At 41.0% G+C, this 10213-nt stretch overlaps 1 pseudogene; it reads left to right on the forward strand.

Moving 5' to 3' along the window:
• Positions 1-1240: 1240 nt before the first annotated feature.
• LOC129523888 (ribosome biogenesis protein BMS1 homolog) lies at positions 1241-7809 on the forward strand (annotated as a pseudogene).
• The last annotated feature ends 2404 nt before the right edge of the window (positions 7810-10213 follow it).

The following is a 10213-nucleotide window of genomic DNA, read 5'->3' on the forward strand; positions in this document are numbered from 1 at the left end:
CCAGCCTGGCCAATATGGTGAAATCCCATCTCTACTAAAAATACAAACATTAGCCAGGCCTGGTGGCGGGTGCCTACAATCCCAGCTACTCGGGGGACTGAGGCAGTAGAATTGCTTGAACCTGGGAGGCAGAGGTTGCAGTGAGCTGAGATCGTGCCACTGCACTCCAGCTTGAGTGACAGAGTGAGACTCCATCTCCAAAAAAACAAAAACGAAAGAGTGTCCATTATCTATACTGGAAAAATTGAGATTGGGATTTTTGACATGAAGTGTGGAAATGTGGATTGAGTCAATTTAATTTACCTAAACAGATGATGAAATACTAACTGTTTTATGAAGCATTCCCTAGTGCAAAGTTTTGCCTGTGTGTCTAGTGACGGGAACAGTAAGAATGAGGCTTGGAACGCGGAGTGCATTGTGGGCCTGTCGTGGGTGGGGCCAGCAGCACATGCATGCCTGGCTCACAGAGCAGCCTTTGGGTGTTCTTTTCCCAGAGGAGCTGTACGGTGACTTTGAAGACTTGGAAACAGGGGACGTGCACAAGGGAAAATCGGGCCCCGACACTCAGGTATGACTTTGTCGTAGCTGGCTGTTCTTGGTCATTGTGTTCTGAGAGAGGCCCACATTGAGAAATGCAAATCTTACTTGTGATGTGTGAAGATTGCAGACTGGATGGATAGATTCCTTCCTAAAGGGTGGGGATGTGGGGACCAAAGAGAAGCTTGCTTGTTTACTTGTTAAGTTTTGGACGACAGTTACTACCGTTTCTTGCCATAGTCATTTGCCAAGACCACTGTGATTTTTCACGCACAGAAGTCTTAGCTTCTCAGACTTACATTCAACCATTGCCATCATTCTCCTCTTTTTAAATGTAAGTGTCATTTAAAAGAATGAAGTCCCTGTTCTCCCTAATATCTCTTTAGAACAGGGCCTGGGAGCATCTGGGTGAGGGACATGTCTGTTATTTTTATTCTAGTTTGTGTTCCCAGCCAGCTTAAGGAATAGCAGCTAATTGTAATGCAGATGTAACAATTTCCTGTAGCAGTACCATGTTATTCAGAGACAAAGGTTATGTTGTGTTTTGTTTTGTTTTATTGATAATGATAACAGATTTTTGCTAAGATTTTTGTTTAAATAGAACTTTAAAAAATGTAATGTTTAAAGAAAAGACCTTCATAAACATACACAAAATTTTTTCTTCTGGAAATTTAAGAATGAAGATATAGAGAAACAAGGAAGAAATTGACCCCGATGAAGAAGAAAGTGCCAAGAAAAAGCATTTGGATAAGAAGAGAAAATTGAAGGAGATGTTTGATGTGGAATATGATGAAGGAGAAAGCACATATTTTGATGATCTTAAAGGAGAAATGCAGAAAGAAGCACAGGTGAGAAACCTCAGTTCCTCTCAGCCCCTTGTCAAGACTATCACATAGTGCAGGAATCCCTGACTTTCTTTGGGGCCCTGCTTCCTATCCTGCTTCTGTGCCTTTCATTTGGACTCCTGGGTAGATGCATGTGAGTGTGTTTATTCATGCAGTGAGCTCATTGTTTCTACAGTCAGAAGATCCCCAGAAAAAGATCCATACCTATTTTGTAACAAGAATTAGGAAACCGAAATGACTGAGACATGGTCTCTACTTTTGAGACTTTTACAATGTAGTGATCTGAGACAGTGTGTTCATTTCAGCGCAAGCTAATGCTGCCTATTCCGATCGCTGCTCCCTGATTTGAATGGCAGGTGATCAGTGGCCCGTGTGGCTTATGGACACACCAGAGCTCCCAGGGGAAGTGCTCTGAAAACTCATCCTGGTCAGAGTTCAGAAGGACATGTGGAGTATAAGGTCAGATGCGGAGATAAAGGGAGATGGTGTGGCCCTCCTGCCTGGGGGTGCTGAGCAGGTTGCTGGAGGCGGTGATGTCACTCAGAAAGAGACAGACACAGAAACGTGTGTAGAGTTGATGGTGAGCATCTGAGTTGCGTCTTGTTAGTGAGGCCAGGAGTGCCTGTGTAAGCTGGAACAGATTAGGTATATGATTTGTGAAACGGAGTTTCATCCTAGATCTTCATCTCCTCAAAGGACTGTTTCCTGATTAGGCATTAGCTTAGTGTTTGCTAGTCTGTGTTGACCTTTGAAAGGCATGACTAGGCTAACTCTGAAGTTTTTGCTTCACACCGTTTACAATTTAAAATTACCTAGAGCCTTGTGGGCCATTGGAAAAGACTGAATGTTTCACTCTGAAATGGGAGTCCTTGGAGGGTTTTGAGCAGAGGAGAGACATTCAGGTAATCAGATCACTCTGCCAAGACATCAGTCTGGTAGAGATCAGTCCGCTGGCACAAACCAGAGGGCTGGCAGTGGAGATGAGACAAAGAGTCAAACCCGGATAGAGTTTATTTGGAAGCTGGGTCAGTAGGATTTCCTGGTGGACTGAATGTGGGGTGTGTGAGAGGAAATGAGGATGGTGACTGGAAGTTCCTGGAAGGATGGGTTGTTGCAGGTTAGATAGGAAACTGTCTGCAGATGCAGTTTTGGGAAGATGATGTTTGTTTCGGCTGGGTATCATGCAGACAAGTGGAGTGTCAAGTCTGGAGAGACAGGTCTGGCCAGGGACTTAGATGTACAGCCCTCAGCATGTAGATGCCACTTAACTCTGTGAGGTGGCCGGGGAGTGAGTGCAGAGTGACTGGGAGGAGCAAGACTGGCAAGGACGAGATGGGGCGATTGCAGCCATGAGGCCTGAGCAGTGCCTAGGAGGGAGAGGGAGAAGCAGTGTGAGCATGCAGGCATGCAGGAGTCCAGTTGTACACAGAGGCGAAGCACTGTTTAGATCCCGCTGCAGTGTTAACTACAGTAAAGGCAGAGTTGACCACTGGAGGAGTCCTTCAGCGTGGAGGCCTTCAGCGATCTTGGCAAGCACCAATTTTCATGGATGTAGGAGAATGGGAGCAGAGGAACTGGAGGCTGCAACTGTGGAAAACTTTTGTGGGGTTTTGCTGCAGAGAGAAGCAGAGAAATGAAGCAGTTTTTGGTGGAAGAAGTGGAATCAAAAGGTTTTGAGATAAGAGAGAGAACAGAGGGAAGAGCTGTTGGAATAAAGTCCAGGAAGAGTGGATGGTGTCTAGTGAGCAAGTGATGTGTGGCCCTGAGTAGAGGCATGGACAAATCATCTGTGCCTGAGCTGCCCGTAGAACTTTCTGTGATCATGGAGATGCACGTCTGTGCTTCCCAATATTGTAACACTGGCTGCAAGTTGATATGGACCACTTCCAGTGAGACTAGTGTGATTGAGGAACTGTATTTTAAATATTATGTAATTGTAATTAATTTTCATTTAAATAGCCACACATAGCTCCTCTACGGGCCAGGTCAGAGCTCTGATAAGGCTGGATATGGGAGGAAACCCTGGTAGAGGGTTGACCGTAGAGGTTCTTTCGGTTTTGGAGTGAATCAGGAAACAGCCATCAGCTGAGTGAAGGTGAGGGTGGTGGTGGGTGTTTGAAGACAAGGGAAAAGTGTGAAAGAATTATTTGGAGAGGAAGGAAAGAAAGTGTGGACTGGGGATGTTTCCAATGTTCGAGCACGCAGGGCTCCACAGTTATCTACATTTGCTGTCCCTTGGAGCAGGAGAGAAGAAAATGGTTGGGACATATTCTGAACAGACTGTAGAGGTAAACTGTGTAGGTTTTTTTTGTTTTTTTGTTTTTTGAGATGGAATCTCGCTCTATTGCCCAGGCTGGAGTGCAGTGGCACGATCTTGACTCACTGCAACCTCCGTCTCCCAGGTTCAAGCGATTCTCTCACCTCTGCCTCCTGAGTAGTTGGGACTACAGGCACGCACCACCATGCCCAGCTGATTTTGGTATTTTTAGTAGAGACGGGGTTTCACCATGTTGGCGAGGCTGGTTTCAAACTCCTGACCTCAAGTGATCTGCCCGCCTCGGCCTCCCAAAGTGCTGGGATTACAGGCATGAGCCACTGTACCCGGCCAAATGTGTAGTATTTTTAATAGGATAAAGCCTACATAATTCTGTCCACAGTTCCTTTACTTAGAAATTGCTTATTTGTTCATGTTAATCCTATGTTTATTAGAAATAACAGCATACAGGTTTCCCCCCCCCCACCCCGTCATGTACAGCTGCATCACGTAGAATTTGAAGATTAAGATGATGAAGCCAGAGTTCAGTATGATGGTTTTCGACCTGGGATGTACGTCCGCGTTGAGATTGAAAATGTTCCCTGTGAATTTGTGCAGAACTTTGACCCCCATTACCCCATTATCCTGGGTGGCTTGGGCAACAACCAGGGAAATGTTGGACACGTGCAGATGGGTCCCTTTGCTGCATATTTGGTGCCTGAGGCTCTGTGGATTTCCCCTCCATCAATCATCTTACCCTCTCATCCCCCTCAGATGCGTCTGAAGAAACATCGCTGGTATAAGAAAATCCTCAAGTCCCAAGATCCAATCATATTTTCTGTAGGGTGGAGGAGGTTTCAGACCATCCTGCTGTATTATATTGAAGACCACAATGGAAGGCAAAGGCTTCTAAAGTATACCCCACAGCACATGCATTGTGGAGCAGCCTTTTGGGGTAAAATATGATTACAATAACTTGCCTATTGCCGAGATTAAACTTTACAAGCTGCATTATTTTAGCTTTGTGCTTTTCGTTTCATAAAATTCCACTCCTAAGATGTTTCTGTTTTCTGGGAGCGGGGAGGTGGTTTGGAGTATATATGTAAATCTATATCCAAATCTAAATGTCCATATCGAGTATGTTAAACTACAATCTAAAATTTGTGGTTTGCTATATTTCTTTTTTTCCTTTTCCTTTAAGACCCTATCACTCCACAGGGAACTGGTTTCTTGGCAATACAGTCTGTCAGTGGCATAATGGTAACTATCTTGGACGATTTCTTGTACAGATTGGTTTGAGAAATATATCCTGAATGTGGGTTATTATGTACATGAGACTTTAAGTTGAAAATTACTCATTTTTATTATTATAAAGTAAATTTCCCTTTGCTTTTAATCTTCGTACATCCTTTTCAGTAGGGTGTGGGATTAGAGGAGGGGAGGTGGAAGAATTATAATGGTACATTTCCTACATTTGTGCATCTTTTACATTTATTTATCTAAGCAAGTAAGCAGTGCTCACCATGTGCTAAGCACTATATGAGGTTATGAGGAGCCATCAGAGACCACCTAGACACAAGACTCCCTGCAGCTGTGCTGGGGTAGCAGTCTGTTCACTCCATTTTCATTTGACCAGTCAGGCAGGGCAGGGTTTACTGGTCCCATTTAACGGAGAAGAAAGCAGAATAATGAGCAGATGGAATCTTCCCTGGAGGTCCAAATTTTAATTTCCTAAACATTGCAACTGTATTTTTCTTTTCCATTTCGTTCCAAATAAATCATTATAGTAAAATTACATTCCTCTGAAATCACTCTCAGGCAAGTACTCAAGTAGCCTTTTTTTCTTTCTTTTTTTTTTTTCTTTTTTTTGAGACAGAGTCGCACTCTGTCGTCCAGGCTGGAGTGCAGTGGCACGATCTTGGCTCGCTGCAACCTCTGCCTCCTGGGTTTAAGCAGTTCTCCTGCCTCGGCCTCCCGAGTAGCTGGGATTACAGGTGTGCACCATCATGCCGAGCTAATTTTTGTATTTTCAGTAGAGACGGAATTTCGCCATGTTGGCCAGACTGGTTTCAAACTTCTGACCTCAGGTGGTCCACGTGCCTTGGCCTCCCAAAGTGCTGGGATTACAGGTATGAGCCACTGTGCCTGGCCTCAAGTCACCCTTGTTAGTTTGGCTTACCAACTTTAAGGTTTTGGATTGCTTTTGTCAAACCACTGGGTTGCAAGTTCAGATGGTCTCTCTTGTTTTTGTTAGCTAATTGTAAGTAAAATTCACTTTGGTAATTTATTGTGTCACATAGAATTGAAGTTTTTCTCTTGCTAATATTATTTCTATTTTCAAATTTTGGGGCTCCTGTCAGCCTGATTTTCAGATAGCTGCCACAGGAGTTGTCCTTGATCTGGATAAATCCATAAAAATTGTGAAGAAATTAAAGCTAACTGGTTTTCCATATAAAATTTTCAAGAACACTTCATTTATTAAGGTCTGTATATCTATATATTCTCATATTTATAAATGTCTATATTGTTTGAGAAAAGGAATGAAATACCTCTAAAATGTGGGCCTCATATTTTTAGAAAAGTGTTTGAAATCTTTTATAAAATTCATATTTTGTTTGCTCCTTTATATTCTGTATTACTTAAATATGCTCAAAAAAGCAGTGGTAAACAGCTATTTAGGAATTGAGGCTGTTACTCCTGACTTCCATGTGAGACTGCCACAGAACTCATATTAAAAATATGTCATTTTATCCACTAGGTTTTGTTTCCTACTTTTTAAATTGGTGTTAAGAAAGGGAAAAAAAATCACAAGTTTGTCTAACTCAGTAGAAAAATCGACAAAGCATTTGCAGATAACTTGGCAAGGGTACAGAGAAACGGATGTACTGTTTTACAGTATTTGGGGAGGGTGGTTTGAGCAGCATTTATTGACAATTTCATTAGTGGGGACGTTTCTATTGAAAACACAGAGTTAGGAAGTCATAAAATATTCTTACAATATAAGGTAATAATACCACCGGCGTTTATCTTATGTTTTCATGTTCTAAGTGCATGCATCTGAGTAAAAGGATCTGGGCTGCAGTCCAGTCTGAGAGATGCCAGCAAAGGCTTCCTAGGCCAATTCAGTCCCGTAAATCCCTCTTTGATCTTCTCTTCCACACAGACAGCGGTGATGAGCATGCCCATGAACTCACATGATTATTTTGGGGAAAATGAAAGAGTTGTATTCTTTTTGAGGTAGTAATTCCACTTTCAGGGGCAAATACATTTTGATTATTTTATCACCCTTCAGTGAGTTGTTTTTGTTCTTTAATCAAGGATGTATGTTTGAAGTAAGAAGTAAAGCATAAAGTATATGATTTTGTGTGTGTGTGTGTTTTTATCTTGCTATACCTGTAGTGAATGTTTAAGTCTGCCTTGGAAGTGGCCAAATTTGAAGATGCTGTGATTCGAACTGTCAGTGGGATAAGGGGGCAGATCAAGAGAGCACTCTGAGCTCCAGAAGGAGCTTTCCAGGCTAGCTTTGAGGATAAGCTGCGGATCAGCGGTGAGTGTCTTATGTAGTGTTCAGGGCAGGGTGTTACCATTCATGCTTGACTTCTAGCCAGTGTGACGAGAGGCTGGAGTCAGGTCTCCAGAGAGTTGAGCAGCTCCAGCCTTAGATCTCCCAGTCTTATGCGGTGTGCCCATTCGCTTGGTGTCTGCAGTCCCCTGGCCACACCCAGTAACAGTTCTGTGATCTATGAGAATAGTTTCCTTAGCGAGCTTTCCCTTCAAATACTTTGCAGCCAGGTAGAGAAGTTTGGAGTGAAGGTTTTGTTCTTTGTTTCTTTGCAATATGGATATGAATCTTCTTTTGAAAATGTTAAAGTAAATTACCTCTTTTCAGATATTGTCTTCATGCGAACTTGGTATCCTGTTTCCATCCCAGCCATCTATAACCCAGTAACATCTTTGTTGAAACCAGTGGGTGAGAAAGACACCTGGTCAGGAATGTGGACCACGGGCCACCTCGGGCTCGCCCATGGTGTCAGAATAAAGACAAACAAGGACTCTCTGTATAAGGTACTGGTCGTGTGTGTGTTAGTGGAGATGAAGCCTGTGCTCTACAGACAGGGAGTCACACAGACACTTTTCTATAAATTCTTACGTACTTTGAATGTTCAAGTATAAAGTCTAACGTTAAATTTGATTGAACAATTGTGTATTTGTGGGATATTTTGGAATGGAATACCAAAAAATGGTAATAGTGGTTCTTTCTGGATTGAAGACAAACTTTTCTTTTTTAAAATAAATTTTATTTTATGTATTTGAGGTTGACAACATGATCTTAAAGGATACATATAGATAGTAAACTGGTTACTATAGTGAAGCAAATTAACATAGCTACCATCTCACATAGTTAGATTTTTGTTTGTATGACAGGAACAGCTAAAATCTACTTATTTAACAAAAATCCCAAAGACAATATATTTTTATTAACTATAGCCCTCATGATGTACACTAGATCTCTAACTTGTTCATCCTACATGTCTGCTACTTTGTATTATTTTAATGTACATCTCCCCATTTCCTATTGGTCATTTCCTATTTGGCCCATTTTTCAACTGGGTTGTTTTTCAGCTATTAAGTTGTAAGAGTTCTTTACGGATTTTTGGATATTAACACTTTATCAGATATGTGGTTTGCAAATATTTCTTCCAGTCTGTAGGTTCCCCTTTCATTTTGTTGGTTGTTCCTTTGCTGTGCAGAAGCTTTTTAGTTTGATGCAGTCCTCCTTGTTTATGTTTACATTTGTAGCCTGGCTTGTGGTGCGATATCCAAAAAATTATTGCTAAGGCCAATGTCAAGAGGCTTTCCCCTGTGTTTTCTTCTAGGAGTTTTATGGTTTCAGGTCTTATTTGGGTCTTTGGTCTTGTATCTGTTTTGAGTTGATTTTTGTGTATGGTGTATGATCAGGGTCCAATTTTATTCTTTTGCATGTGAAAATCCTATTATTGAAGAAACTATCTTTTTTACCATTGTGTTGTCTTGTTTGCCCTTGTCAAAAATTAGTTGACAGTATATGCTTGGATTTATTTCAAAGGTCTCTGTTCTGTTCCATTGGTCTATTTTTTTGTTTTTATGCCAGCACCATACTGTTTTGATTACTATAGCTTTGTAATACAATTTTAAATCAAGAGGTGTGATGCCTCCAACTTTTTCTTTCACAGTTATCTGTTGGCTGTTTGGGGTTTTTTGTGGTTCCATTTGAGTTTCAGGATTGTTTTTTCTTTTCTTTTCTTTTTTTTTTTTTTTTTTTGAGGCAAAGTCTCACTCTGTCACCCAAGCTGGAGTGCAGTGGCATAATCTCGGCTCACTAAAACCTCTGCCTCCTGGATTCAAGCAATTCTTCTGCCTCAGCCTCCCAGGTAGCTGGGACTACAGGCACATGCCACTATGCCCGGCCAATTTTTGTAGTTTTAGTAGAGACAGGGTTTCACTATGTTGGCCGGGCTGGTCTCCTACTCCTGACCTCGTGATCTGCCCGCTGCGGTCTCCCAAAGTGCTGGAATTACAGGCGTGAGCCACTGTGCCTGGCCAGGATTGTTTTATTCTGTTCTGTTCTGTTCTGTTTTATTCTGTTCTGAAGAATGTCATCAGAACTTTGATGAGGATTGTGTTAAATCTGTATATTTGCTTTGGGTAGTGTAAACATTTTAACAATATTAATTCTTCTGATCCATAAACATAGGATGTCTTTTCATTTGTTCATGTCTAAATTTCTTTCATCAATGTTTTATGGTTTTCAAGTGTACACATCTCTCACCTTCTTGGTTAGATGTATTCCTAAGTTTTTGTTTTTCTTTGATGCTATCGTAAATGAGATTATTTTCTTGATTGCTTCATCAGCTAGGTTATTTGTACATAGAAATGCAACTGATTTTTATATGTTGAGTTTACACCTTGCAGCTTAACTGAATTGATTTAGTAGTTCTCACAGTTTTTTGTGGAATCTTTGGAGTTTTTTACGTAAAGGATCTTGTCATCTACAAATGGAGATAATTTTACTTCTTTAATTTAGTTGCCTTTTTTTTTCTCATCTGATTGCTCTTGCAAGTACTCTATTGAATAAAAGTGATGAGGCTGTCCATCCCTATCTTGTACTCAATCTTAGTGGAAAAGCTTTAGTTGTTCCCCACTAACTATGATTAGACTGTGGGTTTTTCATAAATGGTCTTTATTATGTTGAGGAACTTTCCTTCTATACATAAACTATTAAGAGGTTTTATCAAGAAAGGTTGCTAAACTTTGTTAAATGCTTTTAAAGCATCAATTGAGGTGACCATGTCGTTTTATCTTTCATTTTGTTAATGTGATATATCACATTGATTGATTTACATATTTTAAACCAGCCTTGCATGCCAGGGATAAATCCCACTTAAACACGATGTATAATGTTTTTGATGTGTTGTTGAATTCTATTTGCTAAAATTTTTTTTAGGACGTTTGCATCAGTATTTAATTTATTGGAGAAGTTGACCTGTAGTTTTTGTTTGTTTGGTGTGTGTGTGTGTGTGTGTGTGTGTGTGTGTGT

The sequence above is a fragment of the Gorilla gorilla genome, chromosome 6 (assembly GCF_029281585.2).
Source record: "Gorilla gorilla gorilla isolate KB3781 chromosome 6, NHGRI_mGorGor1-v2.1_pri, whole genome shotgun sequence".
Classification (NCBI taxonomy): Eukaryota; Metazoa; Chordata; class Mammalia; order Primates; family Hominidae; genus Gorilla; species Gorilla gorilla.